This window comes from Pelodiscus sinensis, chromosome 24, assembly GCF_049634645.1.
Source record: "Pelodiscus sinensis isolate JC-2024 chromosome 24, ASM4963464v1, whole genome shotgun sequence".
Taxonomy (NCBI): domain Eukaryota; kingdom Metazoa; phylum Chordata; order Testudines; family Trionychidae; genus Pelodiscus; species Pelodiscus sinensis.
The window spans coordinates 19948004-19969361 of record NC_134734.1 but is presented as its reverse complement, the minus strand read 5'-3'; the positions used below and the strand labels follow the sequence as shown (position 1 = coordinate 19969361).

Sequence of the window (21358 nt, the reverse complement as noted above, 5' to 3'; positions counted from 1 at the left end):
GGTATCTCAAAATAGCTATTCCGTGTCTTTTGAGCATGCCTTTAAATGGCTCACTATTCTGATGTCCCTGTAAACCTCATTCCACAAAGTGTGAGGGACGTTTTGGAGTCACGATCTATTTCGAAATAAATCGCTGTGTGGACAGCGCCAAATTTTGAAACAGGCTATTGCATAACATCAAAATAAGCTACGTCATTTGCCTAGCTCAAATTGCGTAGCTTATTTTGACCTGCAGTGCAGTGTAGACGTTACTGACAGTCCCTGCCTTTGATCACTGACCTAATTTTATTTATTTTTGGAGGGCCTAAAGCACCTACAATTTCCATGGAAAAGTCTGTCCATTCATTGAAAATGCACTGAGTTTAAATGCTAAACTATGTGATCCAGTAGAAAGGGTGTTGGGTTGTCTTGGGGGTTAAGACCAGCTGTGTGACTTAGGCCCAGGTAGGGAACTGTTTCTGGGGTGGGGTCCACTGATTCACTGAAAAATTGGTGTGGGGGGGGGAATGCACACAAGTGAGAAGCAAAAATAAATCTCCAAACGCTTTCTGAAGTGGCCTCCAACTGAGAGAGACATTCCCCTTGCACACCAGAGTCTAGGGGAGGCCCAGCCTAGTAGACTGTGTGCTCCAGCCCCACAGGAGGGTGGCAGGAAATTGGGGGGCGGGAGCAGCAGTGTGGGTTCCCCAATGCTGGGTGGAGGGAGCCCCCAAGCCTCAGTTTCCCCACCCCCAACTTAGGGCAAGTCCCTCTGATTCTAATCTATGCTTTGTTTTTCCCCCTCCACAGAGCATAGGTTCTGTAGCGATTTCATCCAGACAGGCCGGATACAGATTGCATAGGAGGTCATACGAGATGGTGTGGGTGTGGGTGTATGGTTCAGGGTTGGAGCGAGAGGTCTACAGTCCTTTCCAGCATGGATGAAGAGACTGGCCCAAAGTCTCAGAGAAGCTGTTTTTGTAAGACTCCCCTAATTCAGCATGGAAGATAAGCTCCCTAGCAATGCAGGTGCCCAAATACTAGGGTGATGGGGAGGGTTACATCTACCTGTGATGCTAGTGCTCTTTACCAAATTAGTCACTGTCCTGCAGCAAGAAAGCAACTTATTTAACTCTCAACCTACTGACCTGGTCTACACTAGGAAACTAGGTTAGTGTTGCTCAGGGGTGTGAAAAATCCACACCCGCTGACACAGTTAAATCAACCTAACCCCCCCGCCCTCCGACACACACACACCACCACTGAATACTGATAGATATGTAGCCGTGTTAGTCTGGTCTGGCTGAAACAAAAACCAGGACTATGTAGCACTTTAAAGACTAACAAGATGGTTTATTAGGTGATGCACTTTTGTGGGCCAGACCCACTTCCTCAGATCAAATAGTGGAAGAAAATTGGCACGACCACATATATCACCACTGCAGACAGTGTTAAAGTCAATGTGAGATTTCTGCTGCTGTAGCGACTGCCTCTTGGAGAGGTGTAGCACCCAATGCCAACAGGAGAAGATACAGGCAGGGGGTGTTCACTGGAGCAGTGCAGTGTATTAAGTGTAGACCTACCCACCGTGACAGCAGCGGCTGCATCAACCTTAGCATGCGGGAGCTTTTACCAGCCCCCATTATTAACGGGAAGGCACGTGTGTGATCTCAGGGGTGTTACTTGTTCATCCGTGGCATGCACGTAGGAGCAAGAACTGCAAAAGATTTAAAAGGATTTTAGAATGGACCCTCTACCCCAGGAAAATTGCCATAAGGACATCTGCAGCCATACCACCTCTTAAGCAAATAACTTTGGGATGGAAATGGGCAGGTATATTAAGATGGAAACTTCAACCCCAAGGGCCTCTCAATAATTATGTGGCCACTAAACATCCCATTGCTTGCTCCTAATAGTATTTGACTACCCTGGGCTGGGGCATCTGCCTTTCTGCTACCCCAGAAGTGGCTGCATTTCACGGCGGCCGTGTGCATAAAGGGATCAGATTCTGTAGCAAAGAAATCAATAGGAGAAGGACCAGGCCCATCCACTGACATGCTTGGGGATGAAAAATGCCGTGTGACTTATGTTTCAACCCGTTTTTACCCATCACGTCGTTTTTTTACTGCGAGCTTGCGTGGCTGCTTCAGACAAGTGTCAGCCGTCGTGTTCAGCGAAACCTGTGCCGGCAGTCCTCGCCTGGATAGGCTTAAAATCTAGCACGAGACCGGCTCTGGTTGAAATCCACGTTGCAGCGGCCATTCTCGGAGCTGAATCAAACAGCTGCAGGAGGAGATACAAAGTGGTGTTAGAGACAAGGAAGAGCGGAGCTGGGAAAAAATTGTCAGTTCAGTAGCGCTCCCTCAGAAATCACCAGACTTTCTAGCGGAAGCATCCAGAGCGCTGTCGAAAAGGATTGTCTTACCTTTTACATGCCACGATTAGACTTACAGGCCAGCAGGGCCGACTTATCCATTAGGCACAGTGCCTAGGGCCCACGATACTTTTAGGGACCCACGAAAATGTTTTAATTTCTTTTACAATCAGAAGAAAAAAAATGAACTTTTAGGGCCTACGAAAATCTATTACATTTTGCCTAAAACAGAAAAAAAATAAAATGTTGAAGTATTTAAAGTTATATCAAAAATTATTTCAAATTTTTTTTTTTTAATGGAGGAAGGGGCCCATGAAGGCAGAAGTGCCTAGGGCCCACGAAAGTCATCATGCAGCCCTGCAGGCCAGAAGAACCTATGAGAGCGCACGGCCGGAGTTCCTTGAGACCGATTTCACCCAGGGTGTGTCTGCGGTTAAATATCAGTGAATTGAACAATCGATTCACCTCGTGAATTCTGATTGGTTACTCGACTATTCTATAGTCCCCGGGGGCGGGGCTGGCAGCCAGTGTGCTCTGGCCCGTGCCACTCCACGCTGCTGCCTCTATCAGCTCCCCTCACGGACCAGCTGCCTGTCGCCCCACGCTGCTGCCTCTGATACAGGGGCGGCAGAGCTGAGTGGCAGCAGCCCCTGTCCGAGGGGGGAGGGGAGGCTGACCTCCCGGAGCCGACCTGAGCCAGAACTGAGCCGGGTTGCCTGGCTCCTAATGCACTTTAAATGCAGAGCCGCAGCAGGGGTAGGTCCCGGACCCGGCGCGAGCCAGGACTGAGCCGGGCTGCTAAAATATTTACTGGCGGGGGAGGGGGGAAATGCGTGTAGTCTATAACATTAACCTATAAGCTTTGCCTATCCGTTAATCGTCTGCATTATTCCATCTCTAGTCCGGTGCCTTTAGTAAGTCCATGATTCTAAGGCCACGTCCTTCCCAGGCTTGGGTGTTAAAGGTGCAGCGCGGGTCTCTTTGAGACTGAGAGGTCAGCTATGGTGCAGATATAGGGACTGCTGCTGTGTGATTTAGGCTACGACCGCGAAGCCCGACTGAGTGCAGTACAAACACATCGCGAGCGGCCGTCTCTGCACCCGGCGCTTACCATCTAGCTGAAGTCGGGAGGACAAACAGAGGGGACATGACTTGCCCAAGGTCACAGCAGTTCCCAGAAAAGGGACTCGGGTTTTCCTCGTAGCAGGCCAGGACTGTGCTCACGAGGCTGCCTGGTCCACACAGCTGTAGTGGATGGGGGCAGGTGGACCCATTCGAAAGTGGCCTAATGGATAAAGTGTCCCAGAACCTGGGATTGTGGGTTCAAATCCCACCCATACTCCCTCACCCCCTGCTCTGGGAGCAGCCAGGCAGCCACCCCACCTGCTTCCCTCGGGCAGGAGCGTAGGCTGGAGCTGGAACTGGGCTGCAGTGCAGCCTCAGAGCAAGCCACCCATCCCAGGAGCCCCTGGGCAGCTACCACCAGCTCCCCCAGGGCTGAAGCATGCATCAGCTGGAGGTGGGGTGGGCCCCAGTGGAAAAGGGCTTAGCCCCAGAAGGCAGGCATGGGGTGAGAAGACCCTTCCCCCCCGCCCCCCAGCAACAGGCCAGGCGACTCTTCCAGGGCCCACCAAACCAGCCCCCCCACCCGCTACACAGTTCATCAACACTGCAGAGACGTGCCAAGAGCTACCCTAGCAACAGACCCTGTGCCGCTTCCACACCAGCTATTCCTAGGTGTCTCCTCACCCTGTTGGGACCCTAGGGAAGAGCTCCCCTTCCTTTCACACCCAGCCAGAGCTATGGGGCAAAGTGAATGGGAAAGTTTTTGCTACCTGCGGCAGAGTTGTTTTTCAAGGGGCCTCTGGGGAGGGAAAAGCAGCACGGGCTACTCAGCCCTTGGCCGTGACCTTGATCAACAGCTTTGGTTGCAGAGGTGAATAGCTCAGCCTTCAGTTTCGTTGCATTCCTCTCTCGCTCCCTCCCCACCCCTGATTCCCGGCTACCCCTCTCCCCCCAGTTTTGCTCATTAGTAGGGCCCACCAAATTCACGGTCCATATTGGTCAATTTCATGGTCATAGGATTTTTTTGAAAGGTAAATTTCATGAGTTCAGATACTTTAATCTGCAATTTCATGTCCTGGCCCACAAAGAAGCTGTGTGTGTGTGGGGGGGGGGGGGGGGGAGGGATAGCAAAGTTAGTGTAGTGGGGGTTACGGCACTGCTACTCTTACTTCTGCACTGCTGCAGGCAGCGGGCCGCCCTCGGAGCTGGGCAGCTGGAGAGGGTGGCTGCTGGCTGGGAGCCCAGCTCGGAAGACAGAGCTACCGCCAGCAGCAGCGCAGAGGTAAGGATGGGATGGGGCGGCGTTACCACCCTTATTTCTGTGCTGCTGCCTGCAGAGCTGGACCCTTAGTCAGTAACTGCTGCTCTCTGGGTGCCCAGCTCTGAAAGCAGCAGCACAGCAGTGAGGGCGACATGGGTAGGGTGTTGGCCCCCTCACTTCTGCCCTGCTGCTGGCGGGATGCTGCCTTCAGAGCTGGCCACCAGCCAACATTACCACCACCGTTCTCCAGTTGCCCAGCTTTGAAAGTGGCGCAGAAGTAAGGGTGGCAATGCCGTGACCCTCCTAAAATAACCTTGTGATGCCCCTTAACTCTCTTTAGAGTAAGGACCCCCAATTTGAGAAACGCTGGTCTCCAGTGTTCCCTGTAAGCTGTGCACTTGTGCAGTTGCTCAGGAGAGATTCCAGTGCTGCCCAGCTGATGAGCAGAGAACCCACAACCAGGTTTTTTGTTTCTACTGGTGGTGCACATGCCTTGGTGCCCATAAAATTATTCCACACGTGGATGGGAAAGATTATAGGGAACATTGCTGGCCTCCCCGTTGAAACCTGAGGGCTATGCCTAGACTGGCATGATTTTCCGGAAATGCTTTTAACAGAAAAGTTTTCCGTTAAAAGCATTTTCGGAAAAGACCGTCTAGATTGGCACAGACGCTTTTCCGCAAAAGCTCTTTTTGCGGAAAAGCATCCGTGGCCAATCTAGACGCGCTTTTGTGCAAAAAAGCCCTGATTGCCATTTTCGCGATCGGGGCTTTTTTGCGCAAAACAAATCTCAGCTGTCTACACTGGCCCTTTTGCGCAAAACTTTTGCGCAAAAGGGACTTTTGCCCAAACGGGAGCAGCATAGTATTTCCACAAAAAGCACTGATTTCTTACAGTAGGAAGTCAGTGCTTTTGTGGAAATTCAAGCGGCCAGTGTAGACAGCTGGCAAGTTTTTCCAGAAAAGAGGCTGATTTTCTGGAAAAACTGGTCGGTCTAGACACTGCCGTATTGTACAGGGTAAAAGCACACAAAAGGCTGGATTTCACAGTCTGCGATGCATTCTGCATGGCTCTGAATTTGGCAGGGCAAAGCAAACCCAGCGCCATTAGTTAAAGAATGAAAGGGCAGAACTTCCCCCATACAGTGTGGAGCGAGGTGAGGATTTCAAGTGCTTTAGTTAAACCAGTGCAAAGGGCTGTTTGGATGCTCCTACACAGGCATGAGCCAGGTTTATTTCAGTTCACCTTAACTTACCAGGTTGAAACAGTTGGAAAAAGCAACTTTTAGGCTTCCTTTCCTGCAGAGCCAACCCCAGAAAAAGAGGCAGCCTCTTAACTGAGCAACACCCGGAGTTTATGACTCTCTACAGGCAAGACTCCTGTGCCCTCTGGGAGTCTTTACAGCCATTGGGTAGTATTGACTGGTTAACGCAGGGGACGGGAAACCAGGAATTCTTGGTTCTATTCCCCCTCCTGCCACTGAGTCACTCCACAGGTCGGCGTGGGCAAAGCATGTCCCTGCTGCATGCCTCAGTTTCCCCTCTGTAAAATCAGGCCACTGCTACTCGCAGGCAGGTTGGGAGGGTCTGGTTACGTAACGCCAGAGGAAGGTGGCTCGCGGCACGCAAAGCCTTTAACGAGCCGTGCTGGAAAGGCAGCTTTTCTTGGAAGGGTTCGTTATCTCGCTGCTGCACACGGAGCTGGCTTGGAGTAGCAGCTTCCCGACACGTCCGCCACCCCGCTATGGAAACCCGCCACCCCCATGCCAACCAATACAAACACGGCCCACTCCTTCTGATTGCAGGTTACTGGCCTTCAAACCGATCCTGTGATTGCAGCTCCCTTATCTCCAGCGGTTCCCTGATTAGATCATGCACTCGTCTGTCTGCCAGGGCTGGCCCGGTGCCCATCGGTGTGGATCTGTGCAACGGAAGACAGGGGTGGCGTTTTTGGTTACTGAGCAACATGAGTCCTCCGCAGTCTATCCGGCTCTAAGTGGACTTTAAAAACACCCGTTAATGAGCATTGAAAAGGATTTTCTTTTAACGAACGCCTTGGATCCGGTGTTGGGGGAGAGTAAACTCCCAGGGCTGGCTGGGAATTTTCCATCGAGACGTCTTTTTCCGTGAAAAGTAGCTTTCTGCCAGAAAAGAGAAAAAATCATCTCTTTTCACCCTAAAACAGTGAGGGTGGGGGGAGAAGGAGCAGGAGGTGGTGATTCTGATTTTCACCAAAACTTGGCATTTTTCACCATGGAGGAAGAGCTCTTCCCCAACCGGCTCCACAAACAATTCAGGGCTGGGCCACTTCCGAAAATGGACACTGTAGAAAGAGCACCTGCGTCCTCCACAGAGCCATTCTCATGGGATTGTGGTGGAGTCTCAGCTGCGTCCCGAAGTGAGCAAAGTAGCTATGGACTAGCATTAGTCCTGCACCGATAGGAAGGGCTGGAATCTCCCCCCACGGCACCAGTCTGGCTCTGGCCAAAGGAGCCGGTTTCTAGTCTGACTCGTGCATCACCACCATTTAATCACCTTCTAACACAGGGCTACTCAACACGTGGTCTGTGGGCCGCCTGTGGCCCGTGGCCTATTTGCTTGCAGCCTACAGTGCAGTTTGGATTTACACAAGGCTCAAGATGCAGCCCACACGTGGGAGCCAAAACAAAAAAGTCGTCAATCTAATGGTTTTCTGTTGAGAGGCGTTTTAGGAGTTAAATTCCTGGACGCTCATTGGTCATTAAACGGTCTGTCATATGGGTGGAAATGGGGTAAATATTGCAGTTTATTAATATCAGCAGAAGTGACTTAAATGGGGCCTGTGTGTTGTGTCGTCTTGGCTTAATTTTTGTATTCATGCCCGTCAGGGTGAAAGAAGCTATTTGCATGTACATGCAACCACACGTAAGTTGCAGCCCTCGGCATGTGCTGCGAGTATCATTGTGGTCCCCAGGGCTTCCAAAGTGGAGTCGCCCTGTTCTAACGGCAGGGTCCAATGCTCAGTTATGGGGGGGGGTTGTTTTCACCCTCCATGAGAGACTGTCGCACTTGCATGTAAGCCACCAGATGGTCTTTGGATGGCACCAACTTCAAAGAACATCTATACACGGACACATTTATCCCACTGCCGGGTGGGCCAGCTAAGCCCTGCTGAACAGCTGCAATCGCTCAGCCATGTCATTCACATCAGCCTACAGCTGGTAACAGGAGAGGCCATGCTTGGATGCCCAGGTAACAGGCACCTTCTGGACATGACCGGTAGGCGGATGAAGGACAGGGAGTCAGGACGACCGGGATCCATCCACCCCAGCTACCAGGCCTCGGCTCACATGCAGTGACTGGGTGGGATCAATTGTCCTTGCCCCAGCGCCATGGTGCTCATTCCACGCTACCCAGTTTGATACATCCCAGTGCACTCTGGGATAGCGGATGCGCCTCGTGCTTGCCGCAGGGGATGATGGGTAATTTCCGAGCACCAGTTACAAAAGGGCTACTCAATTTGTGGCCCGTTCGTTTGTGGCCCGCGGTGTGGTTTGGGTTTACCCGGGGGTCAACACACGGCCCATGGGTGGGATCCTGTGAATGTGGCCACCTTTGGGAACACGCTCCACAACAGCGAGGTGTCTCCCAGGCGGGGTGAGCATTGAAAGATGCAAGCGGACGGGCTGACTGGGACAGGTACAGGCTGTCAGTGTTTCTAGCTCCCAGGGAGGAGGTGCTGGGCGCACCAGGGCATTGTGTGAAAGAAGCTATTTGCATATATATTTGCATGTATACAGGCGTGGCCTGTGAGCCTAGGCAGACTAGGCAGTCACCTAGGGTGCCGCTGGCCCAGGCTCCCCGTGATTACGTCATGGCCATTGACGGCCGTGCAGACAGGGGGTGCAAATTGCGCCTTCCATCTGGGGCGCCAGCTGCTACAGCTGACCTCGGGCCACTCCTGCATGTATATGCAACCACATTTAAGTTGTGGCCCTCGGCATGTGCTGTATCATTGTGGCCCCCCAGGGCTTCCAAAGTTGAGTAGCCCTGAGTTACAATCAGTGCTGCTTTTTTGTTAAAAAAAAAAAAAAAGCTGGTACTGCAGAGGAAAAGTTGTTGAGAAAAAAAAAAGACAGAGTGGGGCTGGCATTGCCCTTTTAAGACACGTAGCCCCTTTAAGACACACAGCCCCGCTGACTGTCGGACATTTGCATGCAAAGGTACCAGTATGCTCCGTTCTTTCCAGGTAAGCGCTGACTGGAGGTGTTGGACAGTACCGTCACAAAAAAAGCACTGCTTACAATGATGTGTGAACTTGAGGCCGGCGTGGGGCAGCAGGGGGCAGCCAGGAGGACTGGCTAACCCACTGCAGCTGGGCTGATATCACTGGGAGGGATCCCTGGGGCCTGCCCGGATTCAAGGAGATCTGAGCTAAGGACCGTCTCAAGCCAGAACAGCTGGTGCATGTTGCTCCAAGCCACGCTGCTTGCCCCAGGCCCATGGAGTCTGTCCCCCTGCTGCAGGACCTCGGACACACACTTACATTCCCCTCGGCCATGCAGGGGCACCCAGAGGGTTCATGACTTGGGCGCCCTACGTTACCTGCAAGGCACGGGACAGGACCCACAGAGCCGAGCACAGACACAGCGGAGGATGCTGTGAACCTAAGCACAGCAGGCTTTGTGTGTGTGTGTGGGGGGGGGGGCTAGCCACTGATATCCCCACACTGTCCGTGAGTGGCAGGTAGGCACATCTCCTGGCTGTACCACTTGCATAACAGCCCAGCTCCGGTTGCATGAGGCCCTGAGCTCATGGGACAGGTGCAGCAGCAGCAGCCAAGCAGGGGAAAGGTGAGCCCAGGGAGGTGGCCAAGTATGGGCAGAAAGCAAAGTTAATCGCAGGGTCATCCTGCATCTAGTTGGGCAGAAGCAGTGAACTGCCCAGCATCCCTTGGGACGCAGGGAGAGTTTACCCACTAACTCATGGGGCAGAATGGACCCGGCTCCGGCAGGGATCAAAGCCCATTCGCACAGCCACGTCCAATGGGTCTTCTGGGTCTCAGAGCCACCTGAAACAACCAGAGCGGGTCTGGGTCCGTCCGCCTGTCTCCGCTGGCACGGTGCTCACAGGCGCCAGCAATTTCGAGGACAGGGGCACACAGTGCTGCATTTGCACATCGTGAGAGACAGTCCCTGTCCTGAAAGATTTACGGTCTCTAGTGTCGAGACAGCCACAGGAGGGATTACTCCCATTCTACAGACAGGGGAGTAGAGGCCCAGCAGAGACAGCTCCACGCTTGGATTCCATCTGAGTCTCTACCCTGCATGTTTACCACTCTGCAGCCCCCACTGCAGACCAGCCACAGAGATTCAATTCCGGGCTTAAGTGACATGCCCTTGGTCACGCAGGGAAGCTGTGGCGGAGCAAGGACTTGACTCCAAGCACGTACCAGGGGTGGTGCAAAAGGCTCTCCAGTGTCCCTCCCCAGCAGGAGCCGGCCTGAGGGGAGAGATGGGAGCCTTTTGCATTGAGCCTGTATCATTTCTGCAGCAGGGACAGCCTGAGGGGAAGCACAGAGCACCAGTTGCATCTGGGAACAAGAGGAGGTCAGGCTGGATGAGCAGGCTGGCCCCTTTCGGCCTCAAAAGGCCACAAACCCTAATATTGTACGGAATGAGGGGAACAGGGCGGGAGGCGGAGAACGCACCAGCCAGCCCCCGGGCAGGCAGCTCCCGGCTTGCTCCGCCGCCCTGCTAGTCTCCGTGAACTCCATGCCTGCAACCCAAGCCTCCGGCTCACACATACATACCACTGCCCAAGGCCAGGTGGCCCAGCAGAGCCAGCTTCAATAAGAGACGCTGGTGAAGTTACATAAGTTACTGGTCAGCAACAGGCCAGAAAAGGGCTAGGAACTCAGGGGCCGGGAGTCGTTGCCTGCCGCTGGCACAGGTGCCAAGATGCCATCACGGCAAGTCCGTAGGGAGGCCTCGCTTGTTGGGAAGTTCCCACGCCGCCCCAGAATCCCAGAGGGTGTCTCTCCACAGCAGGTCCTCCCGGTGTTAGGGGGATTACGGAGATCGGGGCTCCCCTGTGCAGACGTAGAAGGGAAGTGTACACACACACACAGGCAAGCGGTGGAGGGAAGGGGGGGCGTGAATTCACACCGGAGCTTGACATGGTCTAATGCAGGGGTGGGAAACCCTTTTTGGGTCGGGGGCTGCTGACCCACAGAAAAATCAGTGGGGGGGGCACATACGAGTGAGAAAAAAGACCCCCCAAAACAACCTCCCCTCTCTGACGTGGCCCCCGACTGAGAAGCGGAAAGACTCTCCCCACATTCCCCTCGTGCACCAGAGCCTGGTGGGGCCTGGGCTATTTTGTGGGGACTCCCTAGGCTCCGGGGTGGGGACAAAAATCAGGGGTTCAGTATGTGGAAGGGAGCTGCTGAGAAGCAGGCTTGGGATGTGGAGAATGGTGGGTCTGGGAGGGTGCTGGAATTGGCTGGGAGGGTGCAGCGGGCTGAGAACGAGGGGCCGCAGGGCTGGAGCGCCAATACTGACTCCCCAATACTGAGGGGGGCCCCGCACCTCAGGGACTGGATCCAGGCAAGCCTTGGTCTAATGGTTGGTGTAGCCAAGTCCCCCAGTTGTCTCTTTTCTCGAGTTCCCTACCAACAGGATGGGGGGGCCCTTCCCTACCTCACAGGGTGTGGGCGGGGGAGGATAAACACATTAAAAGGCTGGGAAGCCCTCGAAGTGCTGATGGGGACAGATAAGCACCCCCAGAGAGAGCCATCCGTGGCTGAAAAGCCAGGAGTCCTTGGCTTACAGTAACCTCGCTCCCCCCTTGTTCCAGGTACCGGATCCTCAGTAGCTTTGATGTTATAGGCAGAATTCTCCTTAGGCAAAATCTTCCAGACCCATCGGTCGGGCATTGCTGAGAGAGAGGGGCAGATTGCCAAAGTCTGCCCCATTCCCTGAGTGTAAGAGAGCCCCGGCGTCTGAGGGGCTAAGGCGAGCTGTTTCGAACCTCCCCTTGCTCCGCTGGATTCAGGGGATGGGGCGGTTTATCGCTTTTCCCTTATGTTTCCGACACCAGCAAGCAAGAGACCTAGAGGGAGGCAAGTCCAGCTAGTCAGTATGCAGCCACTCAGGGCCTGGAGCAGAGAATTTCAGGTGGGGAGCGGCAGGAAGCTAGATTCCCCCAAGTTCCCAGGGCAGGGGCGGCTGCAGAGAAAGCGTCTCCTGCCATCCTGCTCTTAGGCCTTACCAGGACCTGGAGGGGTAAATAGGTAGCACCCTCACAGATACAACGTTTGCACCTGCTTCCATATCTGAAAAACTGAGCTGTGGGTATCTGCACCCCTATTCGCAGAGATGGATGCCCTTGGAGGGAAAGTGGATATCCGCAGAGTCGCAGGGCTGTATAAATGGGGGCTGAGTCCCTGTGCCCCTTCACTCTTGGTCCCTCTGCTAGGGCCCAACTGGATACCTGTTCACTACTGACATCTTAGCCTCCATTATATCTTGCGGCAGTGAGTTCCGCAGGTCACCGGTGCCAATAATAATTTTAAAGACGTTCTGCATTTTACCTTACAGCCTAAGAACCCTCGTCCTGGACCAGGTCTCTATGCTTTTCGTTTTACAGGGTGTTCTGCTAGACGGGAACTCAAACTGGACAGCCAGAGGTGAAAGACAATCCCCAGAGCCATCAGGCCCCTTGCCCAGATACAGAAGGGTATTTTTGAAGGTGTTCAATCAGCAAAAAGCAACCAACCACCTCCCCGTCCAGCCATGCAGACCAGCCTGTTTACTCATTCCAGCCAGCCCAGCTGTCCTTGGGCAGCTTAAGTCTAAAGATACCCAAGAGAGAACACAACCCTTTTTCCAGGAAGCTGTTTACAGCCCCAGAGGCAGAAGAGGGAGACTTGAGATGGGGGGCTAGTCTGGGCAACTCAACTCCCTATAAGGAAACAGAACCAGATCCACTGGCAGCAACACGACACGGGGCCCTGCATTCGTTCCAAAGGAGCGACCCGGCAGTGCATTTCTGCCACTAAATCTGGGTGGCTGTCGGTCCAAGCCGGAGCTACTCCAGGGAAAGTGGCTATAAACAACAGCTTGTGTCCCCTGCACCCAGATAAGCAAGGGGGCATCAGACACAGCTGCTGTTAACCCTTCCCCCACCGGGGCTCTTCGGAATAGGCGAATGTTTCCGAGGAGATCATCTGTCTGCCAGATCCATCCCAGTCACCCAACGGGGCTCGTGCGTTCCTTGCCTGTAGAACCAGACGTGGGAGAAGGAAGTGGGCGCAGATTTTCCCTCTGCGTGCCGCATGGGTGGGACGGGGATTGGAATGCCGCATCCAGTTCTGGCCTCTGTATTTTTTAAAAGGATGTGGAAAAAATGGGGGGACGGGCAGAAAAGAGCCACAAATATTCCTGGAGGCTGGAGAAAACGTCGGCGAGACTTAAGGTGCTCGCTGCCAGTCTGCTCTGTGTGTCGTAAAGACCAGAAGAATGGCCATATGGGGTCAGACCAACGGTCCATCGACCCGGGGTACGGCGACCGTGTACCGCAAAATGAGCTACGCAATGTGAGCTACGAAAATTGCATACTTTATTTCGCAATAGCTTGTTTCAAAATCGGGCACTGTCTACACAGCGCTACATTTCAAAATCCATCACGATTTCAGCGCCTTCCTTATTCCTAATGTATTTCGAAATAACGGGTGTGCTCTTAAGATGCGTAGAACACTATTTCGGGATAACGGACAATCCTGAAATACAGCTGCTGTGTAGACATACCTCCAGTGTCCTGTTTTCCGACAGCAGCCAACGCCAGGCTTTTGAGAGGGAATGAACAGAGCAGGGCAAATCATAGAGCGATTCATCCCCCGGCATCCTCTCCCAGCTTCTAGTAATCAGAGACTAGGAACAGCCAGAGCATGGGGGGTTCACATCCCTGCCCATCATGGACCTATCCTCCCTGAATGTATCTAGTTCTTTTTTTAAACCCTGTTCTAGGGTTCACAACATCCCCCAGCAGTGAGTTCCGCAGGTTGGCTGTGGCATTGGGTAAAGAAGTCCTTTCTTCTGGCTGTTTTAAACCTGCTGCCTGTGAATTTCGGTGGGTGCAGCTTGAGAAGTGACCTTTACTGGGGTGTCAAGAGTCTGCCAGGTATGATCCAGTGTGGGCGGGATAGAGAGAGATCTAGAGGCTGGATGTTAGTCAGACTCATTTAAAGGGGGACTTAGGCCCCACTTTCTACCAGGGAGGGGGATTAACCAGGGAACGCACTGCCAGGATACACTAGGCAGGGGGACCCACAGCTGGGGAATTTTCTAGCTCTTGTCGTCTGTAGTCCAGACCGGAGGGATTTCTGGAAGATGCTTCAGCCGCACACCCATGACAGGGCTCGAGACAGGGTAACTGGGTGAGCTTCCCTGGCCTGTGAGGCCCAGGAGTGGAGATGAGATGGTGTAAGGGTTCCCACTGTCCTTACAAGCTCTGGACCCATTTCAGTCTGGCCCGGCGCCTCTGTGAAGTGCCCTCAGCGCTGGTGGACCTCCCTGAAAACAGAGTTCTCTAGATCAGGCCCAGCGTGTATCACACTGATAGAGGCACAGATGTTCGTTTTCCGGTATCCTGGGGTTGTTGTCAGGTATCAAACTTGTTTAACCTCTAACTGCCAGAAGCTGAGAGTCGACTCAACAACAGGGGGTAAATCTCGCAACGACCTGTTCTGTTCGCTTCCTCCCTGGCATTGGCCACTGTTGGAAGACAGGACACTGTGCTAGATGGGCCTTTGGTCTGACCCTGTGTTCCCTGTAATGCTGAGTGTTTGGGCGGCCACGCAGGAGAGATTCAAATGCTGCCCAGCTGATTAGCAGAGCGCCCACAGCTGGCAACAGGGGTTTGTCCTGGTGGTGCACCTCTCCACATGCCTTAGTGCATAGAAAAAAAATTTATTCTGCATGCAGATGGAAAAAGTTAGAGGGAACCTTGATCTGACCCGGTCTGGCCGCTCTCATGTTCTTCACAGGCTGGAATGGCACTGAGCGCCCTGGGGCACTGGAGAAAAGGGGGCAACGTACCCATGAGCGGGGTGAGATCCTCTGCAATCCCATGGAGATTGTTTTCTGGATCATCCGGACAGACATCCTCAGCCTCTGCAGGCCTTTCAGCCAACACTTGCAGGAGGGCGGCATGTCGCACTCTGCTCTCTGCGGCATTCAGCGGCACATGATGAGTTAATCCCTTGGCCGGTGGGCAGTGGCACAGAACTTGTTTTTCCCAACCTGGGCTTTGGCTGCCAGGCGTTATTCCTGGAGGGGGTTTTCATCCAGCTGTCACTTGCAAGCGCCGATCTGGGGCAAAGGTGACCCGGACGTCACAGCCGTGGCAGCTGCCAGCCTCTGCCACAAAGAGCTGCCCATGCGAGTGGCAAGACCCCAGCAACGTTACCCAGACAGCGATCCGGCCACTGCAATAGTGACTCTCGCGCCCTGCACCGTTTTGGGGTCCTGCAGCCAACAGGGAGTGAGAGACACCCCCACACGCCGCCCGCTGGCCCTGCTGGTGAACGAGATGCCCTCCCTGCTTTGTCTAAGGGACGGGCGGGGAGATTGAAGCAGCTGAAACAAATCTAAGCAGGGATCTGCCTCGGGCTTTGCGGGGCTCGGGGCGGGGGAGATGGGGCAGCGTACAGCCTCCCAAAGCAGGAGAACTGAGGGGCCAGATCCAGCCAAACTCCATCGCCTGCAGGGAGAACAGTGGCCAATGCCAGACACCCCAGAGCGAGTGAACACAACAGGGAATCAGCAAGTGTTCCCTCCCCCTGCCACCCGTTTCCAGACACACAGAGTCTAGGGACACCATTCCTACCCATCCTGGCTAATGGCCATTGATGGACCTAACCTCTATCTAGCTCTTTTTTGAACCCTGTTCAACTTCTAGCCTTCATCGCATCCTCTGGCAAGGAGTTCCACAGGTTGACTGCGCACTGAATGAAGAAAACATTCCTTTTGGTTTTTTTAAACCACTTTTGTTTGTTTTAAGCCATACAGACTGTCTGCTCTTAGCTCTTGTGGCCCACGAGCTCCTTAAAAATCAAGACACTAGGACGCTGTGTAGACAGGGTCGAATTTCGAAATAAGCTGCGTAATTTGCATAGCACAAGTTGCGTAGCTTGTTTCGAGGACAGGGTGCTGTATAGGTGCACCCTAAGGTGCCACAGGACTACTCATTATTTTTAAAGGTTGGGGTTTGGTCTCCTAAGAGAGTCCTGGGGGAATTCTGCAATTTTACCATGACTCCAAATGCAACCATTGTAGAATTCCCCCAGGACTAGAAGGAACACACTGTCTAAACTCAGCAATTCATATCCCCCTCCCCCCCCCACTCCCAATAATCTTACAAAACCTAACGAACAGAAATATGAATTCTTGTGTAAGTCAAGAAAAACTGATTCTTTTGTGGGGGGAGAGGGCAGAGGGGTGGTGCTAGAAATCCAACCACTGGAATCTTGGGGTAGTGTCTGCATGCTAGAAAAATGCAACCCTCTGGACTCCAAAAGGGCACTGACCAATCAGGTATCATCCTCCAACTTAAACAAAAAAAAAAAAAAAAAAAAAAAAAAAAAAAGGGAAAAAGCTAAAGGGTGAAAAGCAAATCAGATTTTTGGGGAAGGGTTTTTTGGGAGGGGGTTGAAACACTCCCCCCGCCGATCTCCCTTTTAACCGTTCACCCTGTACCTGCTCAACTCTTAATTTTACCTTCATTCGGAACAAATCATTTTTTAAAAAGGCAAATGAAATCCATCCAGTCACTCGTCCCCTGGGACTGGCCAGCTAAGCTGTGCAAGGTCATTCTCAAGCTGCCTTCATCCGCTTTTCAAAAACAGCAGCTCATCCACCTGCCAGGGAGGGAAGAGCAGCAGGCACCCTAATGCTGTGTGCCAGGACAGCAGTTAATCTTAGATGTTTTGCTGCATCGCCTCTGCATGAAGCCACTTTGGGTAAAAGGCACCAGCATTGTTTTGAATGCTAGAGGCTCCCATGTAAGGTGGGCGGTTTTCCACCCACGTGATGTGTTTTGTCAAGGTCTTGGACTGGCAGCAGGAGACAGAGTCTTTCCTATCACGGGGCATCCGCGGGGCGTCAGCTGAACGCAACGATGCACAACAGGAGTGGGGAAAACAAGCAAGACGCCAGGGAGGGTAGGAAACATTCATCACACCTTAACACATGCAGAGCAGCTTTGCATGGAAGGTACGTCTACACAGCAGGGCTAATGCCGAATTAAGCTACGCAACTTCAGCAGCATCAACTGCATCACTGAAGTCGAAATAGCTTAATTCGGCTTTTGGTGCCGTCTACACAGCAGGAAGTCCGAGGTAGAGCGCTCTTCCTTCGACTTCTCTTACTCCTCGAACAATGAGGCTACGTCTACACTGGCAGCTTCTTGTGCAAGAACTGTTTTGCGGAAGAGTGCTTGCGCAAAAAGTCTTCCACAAGAGCGCGTCTACACTGGCACGTGCTTTTGTACAAGAGATAAGCTTTTGCGCAAGATCGTCTATGGCAGTGTGGACGCTCTCTTGCGCAAGAAAGCTCTGATGGCCATTTTAGCCATAGGGGTTTCTTGCACAAGAAATTCATGTTGCCTGTCTACACTGCCCTCTTGTGCAAGAGCTCTTGTGCAAGAGGGCTTATTCCTCGTGGGGAGAGGAATACCTCTTCTGGAAGAAGCCCTGTTTTCCAACGCTGTATCGTAAATTTACTTGCACAAGAATGCGCGTGCAGCAAGTTTTTGCGCAAGAACAGCTATTCTTGCGTAAGAAGCTGCCAGTGTAGACGTAGCCTGAGGGTTACAGGAGTCGCAGTAAGAAGTCCTCCCACTCGCCATTATGTCGAAATAACAGCTTGTAGCATAGACGCAGACTTTGTTATTTTGGAACAATTCACGTTATTCCGAAATAACGCTGCAATATAGACCTACCTTGAGTGTCGGAATCACCCATTTCATAGATGGGGATAGCAATTGGCCCCGATCAGCCAGGCTTTGTCTACACGGCAGTGCTATTTTGGGAGACCGGAGGTATCCCGCATGAGCTATTCCGCGTCTTTTGAGCGCGCCCATGATTTCGAAATATAACAGGCGCGCTATTCCGACGTCCCTGTAAACCTCATTCCACGAAGGTTAAGAGATGTTTCGGGACAGCACTGCATTTCAAAATTTGCTGCTGTGTAGAGAGTGGCAAATTTTGAAAATAAAGCTCTTTCCAAATTACCTCGAAGGAAGTTACGCAATTGACGCCACTCCAATTGCACCGCTTATTTCGAGCTCCAAGCGCCGTGGAGACACCCCTGGAGATTAGACGGCAGGTCTCTTGACTTCAAATTCAGCACCACTACTCCCCGACCCCAGCTTGCAAGCAACTCAAACGAGGCGGTTACACGAGGGTCTGATTCAGACAGACCTACAGGTCACTAAGAAAAAAAAAAAGTCAGACTGTTGCTATACAAGGCAAAAAAACTGGGCAAGGTTTCATACTACAGGAAGAATTTTAAGGGCGTCAAGGGATGCTTAGAACAACTGCAATAATGGGACCATCTCCGAACCTCTCGCTGGTAAGAAAAGCCCAGGATCACCGCAGGAAGGAAGTCTGCCTTTCTAAGCGTTGTTTTATAGTCAGGTGGATTATATACATGGGCTTCCTTTTAAAGCCCCAGGGAATCATTTCTAGCCTTGAAAGAGCAGAGAAACAGGTCTGGCCACAGGATTGTCGCCACCTAATGCCCAAAGAGGGTTCATCTCCTGTTGCTTTGGCCCTTGGGGCACTGAAAACGGCTTTGAAGGACAGGAAAATGTTTTCTCATGCTCCCCATCGGTCTGTCTACTGCTTCTCATCTTAGGCTTAGGCAGGAAGGGGTATGGGGCTCAGCTGCCTTCATTTAGTGCCATGAGTCCTGGTCAGTGCCTGGAACTCCAAGGTGTGAGCCAACGTGATAAGTCATCAGGAACTCGACTACAGAAATCCATCAAGACTGCCGTTAGTTATATCAGAGGCACGTCAAAGGGGGCTGATTTTCAGCCCGGGCTAAGTCCCCGCCCTGTGAAAAATCAGGCCCCTTTTAGAGACAGCAAACTAGAGCCGCCAAAAAAAAAAAAAAACCCCAAAAAACCACACAAACCACCAGAGTTGTTGACTCAAGTCCCACGACTTGAACTCGAGTCCGACTTAAGTTGTCTACGTGACTCAACTTGAGACTCGACTCGGGTTCGTTGTTTGTGACTTGAGACTCGACTTGAGACTTGCTCATTTTGGTAAATCGACTTGGTGAAAAAATTGTCCGAAAATGCCGAGATTGATGGCTTGTACAAAAGTGACTTGACATTTTTTAAATTAAGACTTGAGACTCGACTTGGGACTTGACTCGAAAGTGACTTTAGGGACTCGAGACTCGACTTGAGACTTGAACTGTAGTGGCTTGAGACTCAACTTGGACTTGACAATGACGACGTGAAGACAACAGTGCAAACTGCGAGCCCCTTTCTGAAAGCCTGCAGGTCCAGATTCTGGTCGCCTTACGGGTCATTAGTCTGCAAGGCTACTGAATGGGATCGAGGAAAGTGACTGGCACAATTTAATGTCAATCAGGGTGTCAGAACCAGCCCCAAATTTGTAACACACCCCGGGGGGTGAAGAGGAAGATGGGTAGGTCTTATTGACACGACAGGTTGAATCTCTCTAGTCTGGCAGCCTCGGGACCTGACCTGTGCTGAACTAGGGATGTTAAAGGACGTTTAATCAGCTAATCGACTAGTTGATGGAATTTCCATTACCATTGCTGATAAGAGGGGGAACTGCACAGCCGCAGTGGGGTTAACCCCACGGAGGCTCTGCCTTTTAAATGTATTAGGAACCACCAAGTTCTTAATACATTTAAAAGGCTTAAGCGCCATGCGGGGGAGACGGAGGATAGGGTGCAAGCCGGGAATCAGCTGATTCCCGGCTCATACCCGGTGCCCCACTATGTATCTGCCTCCCCTGCCCTCCCCACCAGCACCCCCCAGCACCGGCTCCTGTCCCCCCGCCCCCACTTGCTGCCTCTCTCTGATAGAGGCAGCAAGGGTGGGAGGGGGAAGCAATTAATCGAGTCACTAGTCAACTAACCAGTAAGCATATAGGCGATTAGTCACTTACACCCCTATGCTGAACCAGAGAATTTGCCAGACCATGGGAGGTCAATGTTGTCTGGCAGCATTACCCACACATTCCCTGCTTGCTGGACTCTGAGAAGACATTGAGGGGTAAATTAAAGCAAAAGAACAGCACAGGACCCTGAGAGCCAGGACTGGGGGCTGTCAACAAACTTTATGGGACTGCGGAAAATATGGCCACGCCCCTGGTAAGTGGCCATCTGGCTAACACAAATCATGCCAGACCACGGGTGTTGCCAGACCAGAGAGGTTCGATCTGTAGAAATATGGCTCCGTTATCTTCCATTCTCATTCTTTATGCCTCACTTGGTCAAGGCCAATTGCAGGGCGTTATTTAGAAGCAGGAGAGGAATAGAAACCAGGAGTCCTGACTCCGAGTCCTTCCACCACTTTGCTACCAGTCCAGATGCGTCAGCACCTAATTCACCTTAGAACAGCAAAAGGAAATGAACCTGGAGAACAGCTGGTGCTCGGGTGTCAGCCTCCCTCTCCCTTTCACTGATCAGTTTCTAGCAAATCCCCCCCAGGCCTCCAAAACACCTCCCCTTCCAAGCTCTTGACTACAAATATATATTTATTTTTTAAAGGAAACAGGGAGCTAGATCCTCAGCTAATTTCAACAGGCCAAATTTACTCTAGTGATAGAAATGTAGCCGTGTTAGTCTGGTGTAGCTAAAAAAAAAAATAAATACAGGACTATGTAGCACTGTAAAGACTAACAAGCCATCTAATAAACCATCTTGTTAGTCTTTAAAGTGCTACATAGTCCTGTATTTTGTTTCAAATGTACTCTAGCTGAGGATCTGATTCCTTAGAATAGATTCTAAATCTTATCCGTGAAAGAAAAGAAAGAAAAAGAAAAATTGACTCGGGGTGCTTTTTGTTATGACACAGGTGGTAAAAATAGAAAGGCGACAGAGGTTTCATGAGTCAGAACCCCTCCTCCCTCTGTGCTCCATACAATTATTATGGCTGATCTCAGGCTCCTGAGATGGGAAGTAGCCGGGATTGGCTGGAGGAAGCTCAGAAGCAAGTGGATTGGAGCAAAAGGCGGTTGCATGTGAACAGCACACGCCGCCCGCATGCTCTTGTGAAGGGGAGGAAGGGTGGTTGAGTTGAGTAGTACTTTTATTTTCCTCTTTGTGGCTGGGGTCAAAACTAGGTGCTCTCCTCCCACTCTTGCTCAACCCCCGCGCCTGGAGGTGGAGGTGTGCCAAGTCTGGATTTTTTCCTGTACAGCAAGAGCAGACACCGAAGAGCTTGGGCATGGTGTTGTTTTCTCTGCCTCTCTACGCCGGAGAGCAAGGCAGGGCTTATTCTAGGACACGCGCTCCGTAACAGACGAGGCATCCCAGAAGGGATGGAAGAGTCCAGGCCTCTCCTGTGTGAGGAAGAAGGAGGCAGGAGAACAAGGGGGTGCCTGATGAACAGTCCAGGAATTTAACTACTAAAATGCATAGCAACCGAAGACCA

General features: G+C 52.1%; 1 long non-coding RNA gene across 2 annotated transcripts; it reads right to left on the bottom strand.

Annotated features, from left to right (window-relative positions):
• Positions 1–500: 500 nt before the first annotated feature.
• On the bottom strand, positions 501–19637 carry LOC142819728 (uncharacterized). Of its 2 annotated transcripts, XR_012897534.1 has the most exons (4): positions 17952–19637; positions 6493–6599; positions 2086–2262; positions 501–1696 (listed from the first exon to the last, which is right to left on the bottom strand). It is a non-coding gene; the product is annotated as an uncharacterized LOC142819728 (long non-coding RNA). The 2 variants fall into 2 exon arrangements; XR_012897533.1 differs by lacking the exon at positions 17952–19637 and having other exon boundaries at positions 6493–10037.
• Between the last annotated feature and the right edge of the window lie 1721 nt (positions 19638–21358).